The sequence below is a fragment of the Sparus aurata genome, chromosome 4 (genome assembly GCF_900880675.1).
Source record: "Sparus aurata chromosome 4, fSpaAur1.1, whole genome shotgun sequence".
NCBI lineage: Eukaryota > Metazoa > Chordata > Actinopteri > Spariformes > Sparidae > Sparus > Sparus aurata.
Genome location: NC_044190.1, coordinates 19,906,941 through 19,929,785, shown reverse-complemented (window position 1 = coordinate 19,929,785; position 22,845 = coordinate 19,906,941).

Here is a 22,845-nt window from a genome sequence, read left to right as displayed (position 1 = left end):
CATTCATGCATTTTTGTTCTCCCTTGACAGTTTAAGACCAGACCATCTTGAAAGACCATTGTGTAATATATGCATGTGCGCATAGGTGTGTGTGTGTGTGTGTGTGTGTGTGTGTGTGTGTGTGTGTGTGTGTGTGTGTGTGTGCGTATGTGCGTGTGTGTGTGTGTTTGTGTTTGTGTGTATAAATGTCTGGGCGGTTGTCTACTGGTCAGTGTTTCTTTACCATTTCCTTCTTTCTCAAGGAAAAAATCTTGACATTTAAACCTCTAGAGAGTTAAAGCTTATAACAATAAAACTGTGTTCATGGACAAAAATATTGAATCTCACACAAATCTGTGCTTGTATAATGACACGTCACATCAAGGAAGGCGTCAGAGTCACAAGGGGTTTAACGGGGTTGTACTGTACGAGGATGCCATGCATAATTCACTAACCGATCGATCGGAGGCATTTGGTTCAGCAAGCTGTTCGGCGTTGCATGCCTCTTGGCTATTTTTGCAATGGAGAATGTTCCCAAAATAACTATTGATTTTTGATTGGGGTAACAGGCTAATTCCAATAAAACTTCCAGGAACGGAATCTTGGTGCATTATGTACTTGAAAACATAGAGGATATTCCAAAGTATCCACTCCTGAGACATGCAACTTTGAAAGGACAAAAAGGATGAGCTAAAGACACAAATTCAGAGTATTCACTTCCCTTACAGTATCTTATCTATCTAGAGGCAGGTAAAAGAGCAATAATGCAGACTAGTTGTAGGCAGCTGAGTTTGAGTTTAATTATTGCCTTTGCTGTTGTTTTACCCGTGTGTTCCTGAAAACAAATGCATATTTTACCTGCTCTGCTGTTTAGCTGCAGAGTAGCCATATGTCTGAGCTGATATTTTTAGGGAAGCAGCTTGTTTAGTTAATTGGAAGCGAGTGAATGTAAATTGTAAAGTCAAGTGTTTGTTAAGTCAAGCTCAGTTCAACTGTTGTGTGCGCATAAATGCATGCAGTTTGTGAAGAGAATGTAAACTGAAATATAACTGAAACATTTGAAAAATTTCCTGTTCTGAAGGAAAAAAATAACCCAACAGATTAGCTAAAACATGTCAAATTTGTTCTTCTACATTTTCTGTCATTCAATATAGCAATAAACAGGATTTTTGTTTTAATTCTCATTATAAAGAAAATGTTGGTTGCATAATGGCTATAGAGTAATGGCGCCCTCAATGTTTAGATTGGTTCCCTATAAAGCTTGTTTTATGCAATCCTGTCTGCCACCGGAAAAAGAAGGCTGATGGGGAATTTAGTGAGGCAGGCAGCCTGCTCCATATCTTTCTGCTTTTACATCTCTGTTATAACCTTAATGAAGGGACAAATTCGCTTTATGTCCTGTGCTGTTGGTAGTTGCTGCTCAGGTGAAAATATAAAGTGATCTGGTTGTCTTTGCGGCAATGACACCAGCACATAATCGGAGGAAGTTGTCTGTTTCCACTTAAATAAGATACATTAAGAGCAAAGACATTATAAAGAAATTATGCATTTGTGTTACTTCAAGATTATTACATTCTAAGTATCTGGTGTGAAACAATGAACATTAGAACAATGAACAATCAACTTGTCTGTGAGGATGTGTCTCCATTTTAAGTTCTTGTGTCGAGGATACATTGAAATGTATTCAGCTGAAACAGAAAACCCAGACACAAGCGTTCAAAGTCTACAGTCGTGGTACCGTCTTCCGGAACCGCAACCCCCCTAACCCGCTGTCACCACTGCATCACAAACTCACGTTGCGTCAAAAAACCCTACCTCACAGACCACATGCATTTTCCTGTCAAACAAGACTACCTACTCATCAGCTGTCTGCAATCCACAAGGCACATTCACGGCTGCTTGTGAATAAAGCATTTTGGCAACTCCGATTCACATCTGACATTTACATCTGCAATATGTAAGAATTGGCCATCTATCAAATTCAAACTTATGATGGGGGGGGCAGCATTTCACCTGAGTAACTGCTAAGTGTTTCTAACTGTAGATGCTGATGGCTAGTGAGCACAGATAGCTGTGCAGCTGGCATCCGCGACTGGGAGCTCAGGGACCAGGTGTTGGTGTTTACACAGCAAGCACAGGAGCTTTGGACCAGGGTGAGCGGGGGCTAGCCTTTTAGCATGCTGTAGACCTCTGGCACACAATACATGCACGTCCTAACACCAAAACTGTTTTAGTCACATTCTGTCGATAGTTTTGGTTCATTTCTTTTGTGTTTTCTAACTATATTTTACATTTACATTTAGGGAATTTTAGCAGATGCCTTTGTCCAAAGCGACTTACAATAATTCATACATACATTCATACACTCATGGCGGCAGCTGCCATGCAAGGTGTCCACCAGCACATCAAGAGCAGTTTGGGGTTTTCCCAAGGACATTTCAACATGCAGATCGGGGGAATTGAACCAGTGACCTTCCAATAACAAGACACTGGGTCTACCCCCTGAACCAAACAACATAAATTCTTACACATTGCACCTTTAAGATTTTTTGCTGCAATTAGTTAATATTAAGACAGGTCTAAAGAGATTTTGTTCACGTAGTTAATCTATGTGAAGTTAATAGATAACGTAAATCTAACTTCATTGTGTTCTTCATTGTTTTTGATATTCCAACTTTAAGTTGATTTAATAAAAACCCAGAGATCTTCTTCACATCTTATTCACCTCCATCTCTACCCCCAAAACAAAATAATCAAAGAAAAGTTATGAACTGATCCGTGGATGTAAGGAATTGTTATTGTTTATCAATTGTTAATTGTTTATTTATTGAGTAATTTAGTTACAGTTGTATACATCAAGCATGCTTAATTACTCAGGGGATAATGCATAGATCTTGATAAAAAAAAAAAAAAAAACTCTCACTTTGAGTGAGTACAATTTGAAGTTTTGTATTGGATTAGGCTCGACTGAATAAAAAGGGACCCTAGGGCCCTGGCGAAAGTATTAGCTCTACTGAGTGCCATTCTAGTTTTTTACTGTCTTTTAAATGCAATTTGAAAATGTTCTCAGTATCTTATTTCTAATGTATTCATGTGCCCCTGTAAAGCACACTGCATTGCCTGTCTGAATGGTGCTATATAAAAACACTAGCCTTGCTCAGCACTTCATGTCAGACAGACACAGTTAGCAGCTAGTTGTTGAACATAGTGGGGTATGTTATATTTTACAGAAACTGTTGTAGACCAAAAGCAGTGCTAACAAGCAGTGGGGGTTCTAGACCAGTTTTAATAGGGGGGCCAGGTTGGGGCCGGCTTTTTTGTAAGGGGGCACATACAACCCGGAAAAAAGGACAAATCCCTCTTTCAGACAAAGCAGTGTTTACAATTTCAGCAATTTTGATTGGGTAGTAAACTGCTGAGACACTTTATTTCTGCCTTTCCCTTCAGAACAAAATAATTGCAAGAAATCTGTCATTGTGTTATTAATGCAGACTCCCTGTCAGGGGGGCCACAGGGGGGTCCAGACTCAAAGTTACAGGGGCACTGGCCCCTGTTGACCCCCCCCCCTAGAACCGCCCCTGCTAACAAGACATAAAACATTGGACATTCAACAGGTGGCCAGAAACACAACTTATTCTACATCTGTAAGAATTAACAGCTTTATGAGGTAAAAGTTGTGTTAACAGCTTCTTTCCTCTCCCCCTGAGTGGCTAAAATCAATTATCGCAGGTTTAAGATAATAGGATTCATTTAGCCCTTAAACATGGGTCATCTTAATTTTCCCAGCTGCAGGCAATGAGTGCACCTTTACAATTTGTCTGTGTAGCTTTTTATAGCTTGTTTTTGGCGAAATATTCATCTTCCAGGCCAAATCCAGTACATTAGTTACAGTGTGGTCCAATACCCTTATGTATGGTATATAATGCACTGAGAGGTTTCCTTCACAACAGAATGATGATTTGAACAGAAAACGCTGTCAGACTAGATCTTTTGCTCATCCCTATGGAAACAAGAAGCAGGGCAAAGGTCTCTGTGTGTAATAATTTTGCTATACTCTATTGATCCCAGTATGGAAATTCTCTTTTTGCTTACCCTTGGCCGCAGGCAAGTCAGATTGCGCGGTCAGCTAGAGAAGTGCACTCCTGAGGCTGGTAGAGATTCCGTGTTTTGCTAAAGGACACTTCAGCAGATGGAATGCTTCTCATCACTTAGATTAAACCCAGGCTCTACAGTCAAAGGAAGATGCCCCTCCTCACTTCAACATCTGTGGCCTCCCCTTGTGTGTGCTAGTGTATACAGCATATTGCATCTTCAGAGGTGTTCGCTTTATGTGCTGACGTTCTAAGGCATCATAAGCGCACGAAACTTGTGAGGTTTGTAAGGTATTCTGGGAACTTTTACAATATCAGAATGCAATCAAAAGATGCAGGCAGTAGAAATTACTGTCACCTCCCACAGGCATAGTGTACCACAGTATGGCTTGCAGATATTATAGTGCATTTCTCTGGTGTCGGAATAATTAAAAAAAAATTCGCTTGAGAGAGGACAAATTTAAGTGAACGCTTCCTCAAGATGGAAAACTAGAAACTTTGAATCAAGTCATAATGTCCTTGTCCATTTTTGCTTACATGCAATTTGTTATGAGTTTGGTAGAGTGGTACATATGTGTATCAAAAAAAGCACATAAACACAAAATACCAAGTCAGGCATGTAGAAAAGCAAAGGGAAAGCTTTAATAAAGTAAACTGTAATCCAAAGAACAAAACTGGCAAGCAACAAAAGCAGAAGAAGCTGGCAGTGGCAAATATCAAAACTAATGAAGAATAAAAATCAAACTAAGTGCTAAACCACTGAAGCACTGAGAACACAGGCAGCAGCACAGAGAGGACTGGAGAACAGGCACAGAAAACCCAGGAGACGCAGTCGAACCAAGAAAGAGTGTTCTTGTTGATGTTCCTCTTCTTTTTCTTCTTCGGCTGATTGTTATACCAACTCCCACAAAAAGTGAGAAAAAATACAGGTTTAAATACACAGGAACATATTAACTATGACATACAGGAGTACAAAGAAGAAGGGGCGGATGAGGACAAAGACAGGAAGTGCTAACTAAAACGTGACACACAAGGATTTAGGGCCCATGTCCACATAACATTTATTTCTGAGCATCAGTGTCTTTCTTCATTTTTTACAATGAGGAGCAAGCCTGGAGGAATAGTGCTGCACCCAGCTTTTTTTTTTTTCATTTCAGAGCACTCTTTTTTTGTGCAGCCGCTCTAAACTTACTGAAAGGTTTTTCAGTAAGGTGCTAGTGGCGTCACCGTTGCTCTTTTTCAAGCCATCAGTCACATATTAGGCCCCATCCAGACGACAACGCTCTTTTGCGAAAACGCACACGTATTGCATTGTTTTGGCCGATCATCCATACGGATCCTGAAAACGCAGCGCCTGAAAACGCACTTTTTTGAAAACGGGTCTCAGGGTGGAGAAATCCGAAAACGCAGCCCTCCCGTTTTCATGTGGACAGCGAATCCGCATACTTTCCAAAACGATGACGTCATCGCCCCACCCCTCGACCTCTTGCCTCTGACCTCTGAACCCCGCGACGTCACATAACAACAACAACAATGGCGGACTACATGCTTGTGTTCGTGCCGCAAAAGATATTGAGCCTTTCTTGCAACTTACATGCCTTTTAGTTGAGTGTGAGTGGCAGCAGCAGTTCGACCTCATTAACGGTCCACACAAACGATTCTCGTTTCCTTGCACTAGCCATTTTCATCTTCTTCTTGTTGTGTTCGGTTTCTCCGTCTACTGTCTGTTTGTTTACAGCGTGCAAGCTTACTGCGCATGCTCCGTGTCTTCTTCTCCATTTTTGGTGAATGTCAAGCGCCACGTAGAGGCCTGGAATATGAACTACAGCGTTTTCGGTCGTTTTCAGTTGATCCGTGTGGACGCAAATATTCTTGAAACGATGCCGAGGAAGACAGAGAAAAAAAAGATAGTTTTCGCCTGTCTGGACGGCCCCTTAGACCGGTAGGCTCTTGTCACCTGTCGCGCTGGTAATCCAGAAAGTCAAGGAAAAGTTTGTTCTGTCTGCGACTGTCTATCCTGAACTTTAACAGGTGGGAACTACCAGAACAAAGAAAGGAAAGTCCATTTGCGAGGACATATTGTCTCAACACTGAATGTTGATGGTGAGCCTTGAGCTTTCATTACCCTATGCATTGTAAGCTCTGTGTGGTCAGCCCTCTGTTACCATCGCATTAGCAAATGTCAATCAAAACCAACCACCGGTGCTTTTATGCCCGAAAATACAATATGAAAACACAGACCCACAATCTACAAAATAAAACAGGAAACAACTCAACTAGACACCCAAACCATGACAGTCCTTGGTTATAAGGGTTAGTTGCTGTCCATGAAAAGTTATTTATTTGCGTTTATCTTCGTAATAACTCAGGTAAGGCAATATTTTTGTGGTTTTAGGCAATGTACAGCAGCAAGTTCAGAACAAAATCACTTTGTAATATAAAACATCATTTGACACGTGGGCTCTGTGTTGATCCCACATTAGCACTAAAAAACTCACAAACACACTAAAGTCAGAAGAACAACTGGCCATGCAAAATCCATCCATCTACAATTTGGACATTTTCGACACACTTTATTCAGCTGATCACAGATGGTAAAATGGTGAAAGAGGTTACGCTGGGAAAGTATCTAAGTATTGATTCCCATCATTTATCCCAACACCATGGTAGGTGCTTCACTCAGCACTTAAGTGCATTCTCAATGTCAGGATGACCATCTGCACAAATTTATTTTCAGTAACTTAAAAGATGATTTTTTTTCCATCTCACTTTGTTCTCATAATAGTACAAAAGAATAGTACTCACCAAGTGTCCAGTCCTTATGTTTGGCAACCTTTGTCTCTCCCTTGCTTCTCCAGCACACAGACACTAAATTGACTGCCTGCATCTAATGGTTTTTACTCATTGACAGATAATGGTGTGGCAGCAGGGTGTGGTTGTTGTGTCTTTCTGGGCAGGGGACATTAGTGTAGGCACAGTGCTGCAGTCACAGCTGCAGGTAAATTGGTAATTAGTAATCTTGTCTATTTATCTCCCCTGCAGCGAGGCTGGAGTCTCTCTCCTGGTGATTATGTACGCCAGCAGCATGCTCCCCGAGCCTCGAGTCCTGAGTTGTTTTCTGGCAGAGTGGCATGAGCCCAGTTGTGTTGCTTATGTTTAATAAAATCAAACCGTGTGCGCAAACCGTTCACCTGTGCGTGCATGCTCCTGCGACTTCTGAAGACATCGGACCTTGTTACCGCTTACTGAAGGTGCATCTCATTTCATTCTGTGTTCCCTTTGCTCTGCTGTCCTCCGATGACCCTTGGAAATTGATTGGGTCCGCCATCATAGATGACATCTCAATTCCCTTAATTCTGCTGGGAAGAGCGAGGGGAGCAGCGGCTTGAGTAGAGAAAGAGAATCATCCTAAGTGGAAACCTTTATCAGATGGAGACTTTGGAAACGTATTAATAATTAGAGTAAATAATCTGATGTAATAGGCTGCACGAACAACGTGTTACAACAACATTGCTGCTATGTCCAACTGGCAACTTGGACAGACAACTCAGAGTAGGATGCCAAGTGATTTGTTTTTCTAATTAGACTTATTAAATATGTGTTAAGCGTAGGAACAATCTTCACAGACTTCTTGAGTGTCTTTTTTTACCAGAAGGCTTCTTCTTTCTTTGTCTCTCATTTCTCATTTCAAAGTGCTTCTTGGCTCATTGTCAGGCAGCGGAGGAGCACCCCCACACACCCCCTTTATTTTAGCCCTATAGGGAGGAAAATACTATAGCAGATGCAGTATTTTCAACTCAAAATACTCCCTGGTTTAAAAAAAGAAATCCGCACAGCATTTTATATAAGAGCTCAATTTATTTTTATTGTATTTTTTGACTTAACTGTCCTATAAATCCCATTATCACTGCCTTTCTGTGTTATTGAGCTCCACCAACAAAAGCCATTGTCCTCAGACTTCAATAAAACATGCCTGTTGGACAAGTGTATTGATGAACAGCTGGCACCTGGTGTAAAAAGGCATAGTAAAAACCACCTGGGCATGCAAAATACATTTACAGGTTCTATTAGGGTTTGAGTGATCTGTGCAGGCTGATGATGAAGAAATGTTAGTTAACGCATCAGGCAGAGCACCAATGTTAAATACCTGATCTTGCAGTACAATAATTGCTTGCAGTTACTTGAGCAACATTAAAACTCATCTTATGAAATATTTGTTTGGTCTTTTTTTTTGGCTTTATTTATATTTCCTCCAACAATTTTTCAACACGCCTTCCGATATGGGGAGCACGCTCTACCAACTGAGCACCTTGGGTTGCCCAATGTTAAACTCTTTCAAAGTAATGTTTAGACTGAAGGACAAAGATCCCTGTCTTGGTTGAATACAGAAACTCTACAGAGAATCAAAGCACGAGACACAACGGGTTCCTTAGCTTTTAACTGAAACGACGATATGCTCTAATGTTAACCAAAGTGCTTTTGTTGCCTAAAGCTCACCACAGGCGGGACACAGGATGTGAGCCCCCATCTATTGTGTCAAAGAGCGTCAAAGCTTTCTACGCCCACCATCTAACCCAACTACCACATACAAATGCAGCACCATGTTCAGTCCCAAATAATTGTTGACTCAACATGATGCAAGTGATGACTGGAAAGATACTGAGAAAACCGCGATACAATGATGAAAAAATCCCTTTAAATACATTCTCATGAATTTGCAATGCAGCAATCAAATAGCTTATATAATCAGCAATACCAAAGAGGTAATTACCTCAGTATGAACTTTAGTAGAATCTCTTCACTAATATTTTTTTTCCTTTCATCCTGGTTTCTCCCAGGCCTTAGCTCCATGATATTTATTGCATATTCATTTAATTTTTGTTCCTAGTATTTCAAACATGCTTTTCAAATCATGTCCCCATATTACATTGCCACGACCTCCTAAACGCCATCTGCCTCCCAGTGAAAGACCGCTAAGATGCTTTTGAGGTTATGTAACCACACGATTCGCTGCGGCATTTAATCACAGCGAGATCATAAGACACTCACGCTGTCCTCTCATTTGAATTACTTCAGCAAGCCCAGCCACTTCTTTAGATGTATGTCAGCCATCAGGCAATATGAACTCGAAATGATAAAACCCCAAAACACAATCCAGAGCAGTTCAAACTCTCATTTGCATGAATGTGGGGAAAACCATCCCCTTTCCAAATTGCTCCTGAGAGAGTGGAGTTACACTGATGAATAGGGGATCGGCCTTTGATTACAATCCCTTCAAGATCCATTAGACTCCGAACATAATCACTTCCTTTCATTCCCCTTCCCCCACATATTGATGTCTACACGTGCCTACCCTCAGGTGACTCTCAGGGGTAACCTAAACAGCTCCTCCCATCGCTCAGGCCGATTATTTCCTCAGTGGCTTTGCATTAAAGGAGGGAATGCTCAAGCAAATCCATAAGAGATAAAATGGGATCACCAATTCACATGTGGAAAATCACATTCCACACAGTTTAAATGGGATCGATGGAGCGATGGATTTTAATTCAGATGGCTTGGCATGGAGTTTAAACACTGTCTTTTGAGGCAAGATCAAGTGTTACTAATTAAAACAGAAAGTACGCAGAATTTTCCTTTACCTGGAACAGATACAAGAACCAAAGAGGAGAGAACAGGTTGTAATTATGTGATTTTGACAGTATTTGCACTTTCTGATATTGCTGAATACCTTAACTCATCATAATTAGATTTAATGAAAATACCCCCCTAAAAATGCAATGATGAAGAAAGTGAGAAAAGAAAATCCTGGATCCGTCTCTTTAACCCGATACATGCTAGAAGTGAATGGTGTCTATTCTGGGTCAAGGCCCATCCTCCAGGTTTTCTGGAAATCTCTTCAGTATTTTTTGTGTAATCCTGCTGACAAACCAACTAACAAACAAATGGCAAACACGTAACCTCCGTGGTGGAAGAAACAAAAAGGTAAAAATAAGGTATGAACTGAGATATTTTAAAGTCGCTATAAACAGTAATGCCAAAGCTCAATTAAACCCAGTTTTAATTGAGCTGACAAGTGCTGCGTTCCAGAATAATCAAAACTCAAAAATGTATGCCCACCTACTAGAAAAAGTACAATGGAATGCCGATAGAAGTCTTGAGTCAAATTCCATCTACCCCAACTTCATGGAGGAACAGTTGTCTGGATCACACGACAATGGCAGCACCCATGGGAAAGGGGGTAGAGTGTATTTGACGACAATAGTATTTATATACAATGTACATTTGGATATTGTGCACCAGGAACACTTTGAGGTCAGAAGTTAGACATTTCATCAAGGAAATTCCAACTCCGACACTGACTGGAATTCTGCCAAACACCCAGGTCACTGTAAATCAGACTATGCATTGGGTTGTTTTGTGTCTCATTCTCAAGACACATCAAATCAGTCTTGACAGTCTCTCTGAGCTAATGGCAATGATAACTGCTGAATAATGCACCAACCAATCAGAATTCCCTGCAGTATCTGGCTCTTGAAGAAGCAGACCAGTGGCACCTGCCCCAGGCATTAGGAGTTACTGATGCAAGTTAAGCTGTGACTTCGCTGAATAAAGTGAGTTGCTAATGGGCCACTCAACTGCATCACCTGAGGCCATGTTAAAAAATACCAAGGGAATGACACAGGGTGAAGACGAGAGAGGGAGAGACTGACACTTATTGTTATATCCTAACTGTCCCTGTGCCCCAAGGCTACAAGTCACAGTTCCTCATGAGAGGACGATGAAACAACAGAAACTGATGAGGGCAGTGCATGCATGCCTGTCCATTTGTCTAATTGTCTTTCTACAGTAGAGAATACATGCCTGCTGTCTTGATTTTGAGACCTCCGGGGTTATCTCTGCCAGTCACAGCTTCATCGCAGTTAAGACTACCACGAAACACTTGTTGGAAGAGGTTATACAAAAAGATAGCACTGGAGGCAATAATACACATGTGGGCATTTGTTTTCATTTTAACTGGCCACTGACACTGATTGTGGGTGTTTTTTCTCCTTACCATGAACCTCTCTACCATCACTTTATCTCGCTTAACATCTGTCTTTCTTTTTTTGTTTCTTTCTTTCTTGATCCTTTCTTCCTTCTTTCGAAAGGCAGGCGCTTTTCTCAAAATGACCCAAAACGTTTCTAATTATGATCCTCTCCCATGGGACAAACCGGCTGCCAGGAGCTGGTAGAGTTCACTGAACCTGCAAAGTGTACAGCTGTTATCTTTGACTTGTGGCCAAAACCAAAATTGGAGCTTCAGATCTTGCCGTGTGTAAATTTTGTCAGCTTAAAACACAGTGGCTACTTTTTTTTATCGTTTTCTGTCTGTAAGTCACTTAATCTGATGACAAACAGGGGCAATGAACAACAACATATTTTTTCATTAGGTGTTTAGTCGAAATGCACAGGAACAAAGACGTAGCAGCAAAAAACAATGAAACACACTATTAATGTCACAAATATTTTAAGTCCCCTTCTTGTGGTGGTTGAACAAGGTACAATACCACCTTTCATCCCGAAAAATGTAACACAACAGGAAACGAGAGGAGTTCACTGGCTTAATTAAAGTGTATTGCCATGCACAAAGGCACAGTGTGCGGCGTGTCGAAAAGCTCAGGCGGGTAAATTATGCTTACAATATTCACACTCACATTTTAACTTTTAACAACCTGCTTTGAGAAGCAGAAGTTGTGGAAGTTATGTGAATACTGGGAATCATGCAGCATCACGTTATTAGATTCCAGCAGAATTCCCTTGGAGATTTTCTTTTATCCTGGCTCTCCTTCTGCTGGAAAGTCACAGGATCGGAGGATGAGGATATGCATACTGTATACACAGGGGTAATTAAGAAGCCCAGCACATATACTGTGTAACCCCTTCTCTCTCTCTCTCTCTCTCTCTCTCTGTCTCTCTCTCTCTCTCTCTCTCTCTCTCTCTCTCTCTCTCTCTCTCTCAACCCAAACGGTTGAGGCTTTGGTCCGGTTCCACTCCAAGGTTTCTGCCTGTTATTAGTTTGTTGTAGCCACTGTCGCCATGTGCTTGCTCATGGGGGGAAATGTTGGGTCGCTTTGAATAAAAAATTAATCAAGGAGTGTGGTTTAGACCTGCTTAATTTGGAAAGTGTCATGCGATGACTTTTGTTGTGAATTGGTGCTATACAAATAAAGATGGATTGATATACTGTACAGTACAATTACATGCTTAGAAAACTGGGGTTTGCACTGGCTATGGTTAGTAACCATGGGTGGCTGAACATGGTGGAGGCTGTGCAGTGCCATCATATTTCATTAGTACTCTGTTGTGCAGATGTTTGTGTTTGTGTTCTGTTTCTCTTATCTGTTCTTGATTTTCAGTTCCAGGTGTTGTCAGATGATAGTTATTTCACTTTAAAAACAGATGTTTCTTTCAACAGAGATTTTAAAGGAGACATGTTATCTATTATCTATTTTCATGTTTTTGATTACATTTTGGTTTCCTACTAGAATAGGCTTGCATGCTATAATGCTAAAAAAAAACCATTGTTTTTTCAACAGGAGTTTCTGTGAAACTAGAACCTATATAAATCTCTGAAGGAAAAGGAAAAAAAACAAATAAAAGCATAATGGCACTCCTTTAAGAGAGGCACAGAGAGATGTGTTAGCATAATATACTGAGACAAAAAAAAACAACACATTTTTAAGTAAAGGCCACATCACCATAACAAGCTGCTGCATGGGGTCTAACAGTCACACCCAGCATACCTACAAAATATGTTCACCTGCTGTATCTCTGCCTTGGCTGGCCTGATGCTGGCATTTGTACACTTAACTTACACGCCAAAATAATCACGTTTAGGAAAAAGGCAGACAACAGGCCCAACTGTGCTAGCACTTAAGCAGAAACTGAGAGGATTCCTCCTGCTGTCTAGGTGCCATATCAATTTTTACATGCAAAAACTGATACAGCTGTTCCACACGGATAGGCTCCCAAGAAAGTGTTTCCACAGAGTCAGGACTGAGTGTTGCAGCTCCGTGGTGGTCTTGTCACATCCAGTTCTGGATTTAATCACCAGATTAGCAGAGCCTTCACTGTTTTTACCTGCATATGCTATTCATGCTATTCTTGTTGACAATTAAAATTGTTCTCCCCTTTTCAGTTTTTATTTCAGTTAGTTCGTTCAATCAGGAAACCAAAAATGGCCACTGAAAGTCTTATTCTATAATCAAGGAGCACACAGACAGGATTAAAATGCTTGTGAAGATGATGATACATAAAAGATGGTGCACGGCTCTTGTTCAGTTCCCACACTGTATCTGTGCCCACTGGACAAAAGAAACTGATGTGAAATTAATGTTGTTGTTGTTGTTGTTGTTGTTATGTGTTATTGAAAAAATATGTATGTACTCAGGGCACACACACCTCAAAACTAGTGTGTAACATGTGTCTCAGATATTTGCCTTAAGGCTAACATGTTTTCTCCCCTCATGTTGATGAATACGGTGTTGTACGTCAGGGTGTGTCAATACTTCATCTATCAATATCTGAGAGGTGTTGTGTTGGTTCCATTGATTATTTTGATTGTTTCGATCCCCTTTGAACCCCTGCCCTCACCACTACTGGCTATATTTGACATTCACATGCTCTTTTTTTCATTTGTTCCTGAGAATGTTTATTAGGGTCTGGGCAGCTAAGCTGCCAGGACACTATTGTATTCCTAGGAATTCTTTCTTTCTTCTTTCGTCTTCTTTCTTCCGAGGAAGTCATACGTCCCATGGGCGAAAACTCACCAAACGTTACAGAAATGTCCGGCCCCATGCCAGATTTACTTAATTCCAAGGACATGTCAATATTCCTCCTGAGGGGGGGCACAATAAGTGTTTAAATTGTAAAAACTCTAAAAATACCTACAAAATCAACAGTACATGCTAGTTTTGAAACTTTCTTTGAAACTGTAGCCCAAATACTGCTGAAACTTTAGTCTACTTAAACTCGTTACAAATTATGAGGTCCATCACTCACTTTTTTTCAAAACCTGTAAAACTTATAAAAAATCTCCTCCCACAATTTTTGCTCAATTGTCACCAAACTTGCTAGAGAGCATCTTCAGACCATCCTCCACAAAACTTGTTTCTCGGATTTTTGATTTATCAAAGATTAGGCCTACAGTGCTTCAAAATGTTTGACTGTAAACAGTACTGTAAACATATACTATCAAATTCTTGCTAAATACATTTTCAATCTTCCTGAAAAATTTTTTAGAATATTTTGGAGTCATGGTTGATGAAGTTTGGCAAATATCAGAATTTTATCTCAAAAACTGAATTTTTGAGAACATTTTGAATTCTGCTCTCATGGGAACAACTGGAGTCAATGTATGAGTGGCATTTTTAAACATCAGATTTTCTCTTATGAAGCAAAACAGTTAGAGTTAAAAACAAATCACCAACATTTCCATGCTGTCAAGATGCAATTTATGTATTATCTGATTTTTGTTCAGGTAACAGAATTTCTGACATTTTGACCATCTTTGAAATCTGCCTTGACAACAGCTGCCTGTACAGTCAGCTGCCAATTAGCTCAGTGAGTTAGGAGCTGGTTCTTGGTGTCAGCGGTTGTGGGTTCGAGACCCAGCAAGGATGATGTTGTTAACAGATCAAAATGTCAGATGTCCTCAACATGAAACACAAATCAACCTTTATTTATATGGCGCTTTTCATACAGAAAAGTATCGCAAAGTGCCGTACAGAGATGTACAGACAGCAGAAAAAGAGAAACATCAAATAAAATCAGGAGAAGAGAATTAAAAGAACCCAACCCTCCCACTCCCACAGTCATGCACAGAGACATACACAGACAAACACTAGCTGTCACTACAGAGACATGGCTGGGCAGCGAGACCTGAGGCGCAAAAAGAAACTACCTTTGGGGGGGGCCAACCACACTGGGAGAGAACCCAGTCCAAGGTCGCAGGGAGCGCCGCCACAGAGACAACCCCAACCCGGACAGACAGGAGGCCCCGCACCAAGGTGCAGAGCCCTCTAGTCGCCCGGGCCGGAACTGTCCACGGGACAGCACCCTCCGCGGCCAGACCAGAGACAACTCCCAATCTGGCAGGCCCCCATGAGGAAACACTGGAGATTAAAAACTGATAGACTAAAACAGTAAAGGGTTAAAGTATGGAGGCTAAAAACACGAGGGACTAAAACATAAAAGCATAGAGGCTAAAAACACGAGGGATTAAAACATAAAAGCATAAGAGCCTAAGACATGAGAGACTATAAAAAAATAAAAGCATAAAGGCTAAAACACGGGAGAGATTAAAACAGTAAAAAAGGATAAAAAGTGCTCTGATTAGCACAGCCTAAAAGGAATTTAAAAGAGTTAAGATTTCAGTTAAAAGCCTGGTTAAAAAGATGGGTCTTAAGCCTCTTTTTAAAAATCTCAGCAGTCTCCGCGACCCTGAGGTTCTCCGGGAGGCTGTTCCACAGTTGGGGCCCATAACAACTGAAAGCCGCCTCCCCATGCTTTTTTGAACTAACCTGTGGTATGGTTAAAAGGCCGGTGCCGGAGGACCTCAGGGTCCGCGGCGGCTGATAAGGTAAAAGCAAATCAGATAAGTAAGAAGGCCCAAGACCGTTAAGACACTTAAAAACTAGTAAAAGAACCTTAAAATCAATCCTGAAACGCACGGGGAGCCAATGCAGCGACTTTAAAACTGGTGTAATATGCTCCCGCCCTCTGGTCCTTGTCAGCACTCGTGCAGCTGAGTTTTTTAATAATTGTAGTTTCGAAAATGCTTTTTTTGGGAAGACCAGAGAGCAGGGCATTACAATAGTCTAAACGACACGAGATAAAAGCATGCATCAGCACCTCCGTGCTGGCCTGAGAGAGAAACGGGCGGACTCTGGCTATATTCTTAAGATGGTAAAAACCTATTTTTGTTATATTTTTGATGTGTGGAATAAAACTGAGCCCAGAGTCAAAAATCACACCCAGATTTTTTACAGATTGTGATGGTTTAAAATCCTTTAACTTTGGTAAAAGTTTCTCTTTCTGGCCCTCAGGACCAATGAGTAAAACCTCTGGTTTGTCCTGGCTGAGCTGTAGGAAATTCACTGCCATCCATGTCTTGATATCTGAAATGCAGTTAAAAAGGACATCAATAGGCCCTGTGTCATCAGGAGACACGGCGATATACAGTTGCGTATCGTCAGCATAACTATGAAAGCTGATGCCGTGCCTCCTGATGACATCCCCAAGGGGAAGCATGTAAAGATTAAAAAGAGTTGGACCTAAAATTGACCCTTGGGGAACCCCACGCTTTATTTTGTGGGTTTCTGAGGAACATGTATCCATACTTACAAAGAAGTGTCGGTCTGTGAGGTAAGAGACGAACCAGTTAAGAACAGTACCAGAGAGGCCGACCAGGTTCTTCAGTCTATCTAATAAAATGTGATGGTCTACTGTATCGAAGGTGGCGGTTAGATCCAGTTGTACCAAGACTGTGAGTTTATGGTTATCCAAGTTGCCCCTGATGTCGTTTAAAATCTATTAAAAGGGCTGTCTCTGTACTGTGGTTCGTCCTGAAACCAGACTGATACTTCTTTAAAATGTTGTTTGCAATTAAAAAGTCATTTACTTGATTGAAAACAAGTTTTTCCAAAATTTTACTTCAAAACGGTAAGTTGGATACAGGCCGATAATTATTAAAGATGTTGGGATCTAAGTTGCTCTTCTTCAGAAGGGGCTTCACCACCGCCGTTTTAAAGGAGGCGGGAAAGACACCCGTGTGAAGAGAGCAATTCACCATGTATAACAGCTGTTCCTCAAAGAATCCACAAAGTGTTTTAAAAAACGGTGTGGGAATTGGGTCTAATAGGCAGGTTGTGGGCTTTACTTGGGAGAAGATTCGACCAAGTGTCCTCGCATCAACCAGTGTCCTCGGGTAAAATCAATGATCCAGGTGTGTCGACATTTGAAATCTGTTGGGGTAAAAGACTCGATCTGATGTCATTGATTTTACTTCTGAAGTGGTCTGCAAAGTCCTCGCAAAGGGCGTCAGTTGGTGTTTTGGAGGATCTATTAAAATTTCTGTTTGTTAAAAGGTCAATTGTGGAGAAGAGGAATTTTTGGTTGTTTTTATGTTTGTCGATTAGTTTTTAGAAATGGGAGATTCCTGACTGTTTGATTGCGTTATTGTATGTTTTGAGCTGTCCACGTAAAATTTCATAGTGAACTGTTAATTTTGTTTTTCTCCATCTCCTCTCAGCAATTGTCCTGATGGTGGCATCACAGCAAGCCTCGAATATTAAATAAAAACAAATAGCTTGGACCGGACCATGGGTGAAAGCTAACCAAATTTTGCATAGAGGTCCAGTCTCATGCCAGATTACCTCAGCTGTAAACCCAAGCCAATAGTCTTGATGGTGGCGCTACAGCATCTAGAGTTCAAAACATTGAAAATTCAAATCAACCCGCTAGAACTTCACACTTTCATCAAACTGTAGCCCCAATACTAAAGAAACTTTTGTACATTTAAACCTATCAAAAATTATTAAGTCCATCACTCTGTTTTTTTTTAACTGTAAAACTTATAAAAACCTATCTCCTCCCACAATTTTTGCCTACAGTGCATGAAAATGTTTGACTGTGAACACTACTGTAAACATTTACCTGCAAATTGATAAATAAATCTTCAATGTTCATGAAAAAATTGAACACTTTTTAGAGTCATGGTAGATGATGTTTGACAAATATCAGAATTTTACCTAAAAAACTGAATTTTTGAGAACATTTTGAATTCTGCTCTCATGTGAATAATTGCAGTCAATGCAAGCAGCATTTTCAAACATCAGATATTCACTCATGGAGCAAATCAATCATTTTTAAAAACAAATGACCAACATCTCCATGCTGCAATATGTGTATTTTCAGATTTTTGTCTTGATAACTGAATTTTTTACAGTGGTTTCAAATCTGCCTGCACAACAGTGAATGGCTTACTCAATTTGTGAAGCCACTGTTGGATTACCACTTGCCAATTAGCTCACAGCGATAGATGACAGGCTTTGGTTCCAGAAGTTGTGAGTTCAAGCCTTAAGTGGCCCAAAATAAACATTGTTCTCAACTGTCTTGTCTTCCTATTCTCCTGTTTGTTGCTCAGAATGGCCTAAATTTGCCAAAAATAGCCCGGACCCGACCCATCGCTGCGTAGCAGCTATAATCAGTTAATGTATTTTTTTTCCTATTCGTACATGGATACATTTAAAGTTGTAGAACCCTACGAGATAAAATTTACAACACTGACTTCATCCCAGTGCAGCCCAGTCTTCAAATCTCATGTGAAGCCAAAAGTCAAGGTCAATTACCTTAATGTGAAACTCGCTCCAAAAAGCAACCAAGGCTTTATTTGTGGTTGAATGTGAGTCAAACCTTCGTGTAAATGCATAATTACGACGAAAGAGGCACTTTTAAGATTTACCGTAGTTTCGTTTTCGGGCAAGCTAATTTTCAATGAGGTGCAGGGGCATGAAACGCTAGCATCAAAATTGCTATTTTTAAAACACTAACAAGGCTCAACACAACATGAAACTTTGCTCGTAGTATCACCAGGGTCTCTATACATGAACACGAGCATTGAGAACATTGTTTGTGTACACAGAGTTTACTAAAAAGAAGGTTTTTGGACAACTCACGTTAGCAGTAGCCCCTCCGGCGCACCGCCGTCATGGCAGACAAAAAGTGTCAATCCCCGAGTGCGACCTAACAGGAAGGCTTGAGGAGCGGTCCACCATTACTCTCCTGCCTGTTAGGTCACACTCGGGGATCGACACTTTTTGTCTGCATTGACGGCAGCGCGCCAGAGATCCAGCACCAACTGTGCATAGTTCTTTTTAGTAAACTCTGTGTACACAAACAATGTTCTTAATGCTCGTGTTCATGTGTAGAGACCCTGGTGATACTACGAGCAAAGTTTCATGTTGTGTCGAGCCTTCTTACCGTTTTAAAAATAGCGATTTTAATGCTAGCGTACGAGTGCCCCTGCACCCCATTGAAAATTAGCTTGCCCAAAAACGAAACTACGGTAAATCTTAAAAGTGCCTCTTTCGTCGTAATTATGCATTTACACGAAGGTTTGACTCATATTCAATCATAAATAAAGCCTAGGTTGCTTTTTGGCAAGAGTTTCACTTTAAGAAAGGACTTACATCTCCTAAACCTAGCCGCAGCGCCACCGCTCCCACCACGCACATCACGCTCTGTGTGTAGGGCACCAAGTGCTGAGGGGGCACCAAAAATAGCCTAATGAAAAATCATCATAGTCTACGGAAGCCCTAAACGGCCATGCATTCATACAGTTTATATCCTCCGTTTTCCCGAGATTACGATAATTTTCTCGAGATCTCAAGATAACGAAACTTTGTTTTCCAGAGATAACGATATAATAAGGTGTGCGTGTGTGTGTGTGAATGAGTCAGTCAGCTAGTGTAACGACTGTAAATGACCTTTAATGTGAATTGTTAACTAGAACATCTTGTTTTCATTTAGTTAACTGATATTCTTTGAAGCCAGGTTATTATTTCATTTATTATATTAGACACTAAATGCGGGACTTTTATTTTGAAAGCGTCTTGCTGTGAACAGAGAACATCTGTGTTCCTGTGAATCGTGTGTGTGCGTGTTTGAAGTGTGCCTGCATGATTTTTGCTGAACGTGATGAAATGATTTACTGTGCACCTGGCTGATAAAGGGTACAAGCTCTTACGGTGTGTCCGAAGGTGTGTTATCTCGGGGAAACAAAGTTTCGTTATTACGAGATCGAGAAAATTATCCCGTTATCTCGGGAAAACGGAGGAAATAAAATATATGAATGCATGGCCGTTTAGGGCTTCCGTAATAGTCATAATAGTTTTAATGCGATATTATTTCAGTAAATACTAGCCACATTTTAGCCATGTCACAAAACAGGCAGAACAAGAGATATATTTAATCGCTCTTTTGGATTGCGCTTGACAGCTGGCTGTCAACTTTTTTGGATATGGCCCCAAAAAGACAGCAGGAGTCAGGAGCAGAGAAAAGAAAGAAGAAACTGCAAGATGATGCCCGTGCATCACTTGCAGGTAAGTCCATGTTTAATCATTCTTAAAAAAGCTAATGTGATGGTTAGCCCAACATACACCTTGAACCAGCTGACGTTGTTGCTAATGTTAGCAAACTCAAATATGTTATAACTTAGGTGCAAGCTTGAGATTTTACTGTTAAACATTATCTATGCATGTTACAAGTAACTGCCGCCAGCTAGCTGTAACTTTACTTTAGATATTGAGCAGCATTCAGTGCACAAGGTAGGCTAACAATTCCTCTTGCTTCAGACCATTTCTTACCGTTTATACCATGGTCTGGGGGAATACTCGATTCTGATTGGCTGCAAGGTGTCCATTAATCCCTGATATATGGACACCTACTAAGTAGTTCCAGTCAAACTGTCTGTTCAGCGCTCTATGTGCTAGCTGGCGTATCAAATCTGTATATTTTATTTGCAACACTGAGTGCAGTCCGTCAATCCTTAACACCACAGGATGGCGACTGTAACACAGGCAGGCTAAAGTACACTATCCCTCTAAATTTACTGATACGCGAATAATCTCACATCCCGTTCACTGTTCAACTCTCTACTTCAGGCTGCGGCCACAGTAACGTTACACATGGCCGATCATTTGTTTTCGTGAAAATCTTGATATTGATTTGGGGACAATGGCATGACTGGTTAGCTAGCTAGCTAGTCTTGTTAAACACACTGACAAATTATATTTACTGTTTGTCAACCATACGCAATGTTATTGAACTTTGAATCTTCCTAGCGTAGCGTTAGTTTTCTGGCTCATCGCTGAGCGGACTAGAATGTCTCCCGTTGCCAAGTCGTATCTTTGGTCCTGTCAGGTCGGGGATAAAGGGAAAACTATGGAAATAGGAGTTGGACCCAAATGTAGTTACTCAAGGGACAAGGAAATGGGGGAATCAAAAGGCGAGCTTTATTAAATCAAAGCCGAATGCAAAAATCCAAGGGAGTCAAAAGGCAAAGTAGCAAAAGAAAGCAAGGCACAGTAGCAACAAAAACAACAAGACAAAGTACAAACAAAAGGACAAAGTACAAATCAAAGGCAAAGTTCAAATCAAAAAATGCAAAACCAAAACATACCACAGGGGGACTGGAAATAGGCAGAACATGAGCAGACGTGGACAGAGGCATGAGGCGACGCGGACAGAGACAATGACCGGACAAGGACTACAGGGAAGACAGAGACTAAATACACAGACACTAATGACCAGACGAGGAACAGGTGAGGAGAGAGAGGAGGGAGGAGGCCAGGTGAGGTAACGAGCGGGGAAGCACAGAGGAGAAAACCTGGAGGGAACAAAACTACAGACAGAGGGAAAAACAAAAGAGACACTTAAAGGACACAGTGGGGCATGAAACTCAAAACAAAGACACAATACAAGGACCTGATACAAAGACATGGACATCAAATACAGGAGAATAGAAAATACAAAACTATAATCTGAACATAACAAAAGGACATGAATCTACAGTCATGACAGGTCCGTCCTATTTACTGGAGGAGTGAACAACGTTTCCGTTGCATAAGAACCTTACGGGAGGGTAATGATTGTTCCAGGTATTAGTCAAACCCTCAGGCGTTACTAGGGAAACTTAGTTATGGCTTGTGAAAAACTTTATATTTTGATTGTAAAACGCATGAAAATATAAATTAATGGTCTTAATTTCTTTTCTTTGGCAAGTGACCATGGTATAAGTGGGATAATACCCTTTGAGGTGTCCATAATCAGGCATTAATGGACTTCTTGGAGGCAACCTAGGTTCTAAGGCCTCCCAGTCGTCCATTGATTCCTGATTATGGACACCTCGTCGGGCATTATCCCTTACTTAGCGTTGGATTAATAGTCTTAAGCCAGGAATTTGGCAAAGTTTACCTAGCATAGTATCATTAGAAAATGCATATTTTGGCGTTTGCAATGGATAATAAACCCACGACCATCTTTAGGGTTGTCATTCAGTAGGATTCAGCAGAATGTAGGCTACAGTCTCTCAAACACATTAGGTGAGGTGTCGGATGTGCAGTGGGACTCTTGATAATGTGAAGTCTGAAGAACTCAGACTTTTAGTGTTACTGCTACAGCTAGCTTAATTACAACTGAATGTGAAAGAAGCTACATGACAAAATGAACTGGCGTTTTGATTGCAATTATGTCTGGATGCAAAGGCATGGACAATATCTGCCAGTGAAATAGAAAAACGTTTTGTAGTAGACTAAATGCTCTCGTAACCATATGTAAGTTGTATTTAATTAAATGGTAAAATAATGTTTAAGTTTCAGAAGTTTCTGCAGGTAAGATATAAATATAAGATGTCATCATGAATGATATAAAGCAGTGGTTCTCAACCGGTGGGGCCCGCCCCCCTGCAGACACTCTCCCGGGGGGGCGCGAGTAGGCTACAGGATGGGAGGGAAAAAAAAAAAATCAGAAAAAAAAAAATTATAACACACACACACAAATCATCCTTCTAGCGACTTTTTGGTCAAATGCGACTCCCGACAAATCTAGTGACTTTTACTGGTGTTATTGGAGACTTTTTTGGTGTTTGGAGACTCTGACTTGAAAGCACATATCACTCTGCAGTCACTGTGCTCAACGAGCAGCGGGTGCTGCCGTGAGTCCCTCCCCTGTCCAA